Here is a 2,028-nt window from a genome sequence, read left to right as displayed (position 1 = left end):
GACCCCAGGCCAAGGACTGGCTCAGCGACTCCCCAGCCTGTGACTGCAGGGATCCCCTGGGATCCACAGGGTTCTCTGCAAACCGGGGAGCATTATAGTGCCCTGCCCAGGAGCGCTGCCGTGGCAGCTGATGAGGGGACCCTGAGAAGGGCCCAGGGTGGATGTGCACTTCAGACGACGCTCCGAAAATAGGGCAGGATTCAGGGTTGGCAGTTCACACCCTTGTCTGTGCCTCACTTTCCCTGTGTGTACACCACAGAGCGAAGACAATGCAAACAACCCACCCAAACCCCACTCCGACTCATAGTGACCGGGTAGGACAGAAGGACCGAGGCGAGCTGCCCCGTGGGGCTTCCGGGGTCCTAAGTCTTTATGAAAACAGACTGCCTCATCTTTCTCCTTCCAAGTGCCCAGTAGGTTCGAACTACCAGTCTTTCTGTTAGCAGCCTGACATTTAACCCATTGAGACACCAGGACCCCCCTCCCCCCACCAAGTCCAAGATTGCCGTGGTGAGGTGCCGGGTCGCCAAGTGTCGCGTCTGACTCTTGGACACACCACCTGGTCCGCACCGTCCTCACAGTTGTGACGTTTGAGATCGTTGTGGCAGCCGCGGTGTCGGCCCATCTGGGTGGGGGTCATTCTCTTTTCCGCTGCCCCTCTGCTTTAGCAAGCATGATGCCCTTCTCTAGGGACTGGCCTCTCCTGCCGTGTCCAGCGTCTGTGTTCCCAGGGAGCCTTCTGGCTGTACTTCTTCCCAGACCGATATGTTTGTTCACTCTTTCGGCGATCCACCAGATTTTTCCATCTTCGTCGCCAGCACCGTGATCCAAATGCCCTCATCCTTCCTCTGTCCTCCTCGTTCAATGTCCCACTTCACACATGGGAGGCGATTGCAAATACCACGGCTCGGCTCAGGCGCACCTCAGTGTTCAAAGCGACCGCCTTGCTCGCTTGATCCCTGAAAGACGTCTTGGGCTGGCTGCAGATTTACCCGACTGCCGCTTCCACGAGCATCATCGAGGGTGGAGCCAGGTGAGGTGAAATCCAGGACAGCTTCGATCTTTGGCAGAGATCGGGATGGGCTAAGAGGAAGGGCTGACGAAGCGAATGATCACAGACGTATTAGTAGGATCGATTCAAGGGGTTCGGGGGTGCTCATGCGCCAAGCCAAAGGCTGGTGGTTGGCATCCACTGGAGAAAGTGACTCAGGAGAAAGACCTGGTGGTTGGCTCTGGGGACGATCCCAGCCCAGGAACCCCTGTGAGGCAGCTCTTTTCTGCCTTGTGGGCCACTGTGAGTTAGAATCCACTTGACAACCACCAGAGGGGTTCCTGCCTATTTTCGTTAAGTTAAAGGAGACGTGGATGAAGATCATTACGTCTTAGCTGAGTCCAAAGTCTAGCCTCACCTGAGAGCTGTGTGGCCCCAGGCAACACCTGCCATCCCTCTGGGCCTCCCTTTGCTCCAGGTGGTACGAGTCAGGATCCTGAGAGGTCATGGGAGGAAAGAGCCAGGTGTGCTGTAGGTGCTCAGGAGACATCCAGCCCTCTAGTCTCTGTTCCCTGGAGAGATGCCAGTGGGTGGGATGCCCCAGCCTGTGTGTGTGTGGGGGGTGTGCTGAGAAGTGAGTGGGCGCCTTCCCTGTAGCCCCTGAATCCTCTTCCTCTCCGGCAGATCTTATTTTGTTTTTAAAATCATTTTATTGGGGGATCCCATAGCTCTTATCACCATCCATCCACCCATCCATTGTGTCAAGCACATTTGTACATTTGTTGCCATCATCATTTTCAAAACATGTTCTTTCTACTTCAGCCCTTGGTATCAGCTCCTCATCCCCCACCCCCTTCCCCACTCTTTCTTCCTCACGAACCTTTGGTAATTTATAAGTTATTATTATTTTTTCATGTCTTACACTGACCGCTGTCTCCCTTCACGCACTTTTCTGTTGTCCATCCCCCTGGAAGGGGGTTATAGGTAGATCATTGTGATCGGTTTCCTCTTTCTCCCCACACCTTCCCCTTCCCCTC

General features: G+C 54.8%; 1 protein-coding gene across 1 annotated transcript in view; it reads left to right on the top strand.

The window, feature by feature from the left end:
• The window catches only part of TRPV4 (transient receptor potential cation channel subfamily V member 4), a 52,413-nt gene that overhangs the window by 34,453 nt on the left and 15,932 nt on the right, over window positions 1-2,028 (top strand). The gene's annotated exons all lie outside the window — the stretch shown is intronic.

Source organism: Echinops telfairi, unplaced genomic scaffold (assembly GCF_000313985.2).
Source record: "Echinops telfairi isolate 266 unplaced genomic scaffold, ASM31398v2 ScPeMD7_7412;HRSCAF=8450, whole genome shotgun sequence".
Classification (NCBI taxonomy): domain Eukaryota; kingdom Metazoa; phylum Chordata; class Mammalia; order Afrosoricida; family Tenrecidae; genus Echinops; species Echinops telfairi.
The sequence above is the reverse complement of the archived record's forward strand: the minus strand, read 5'-3'. Positions and strand labels throughout refer to the sequence as shown.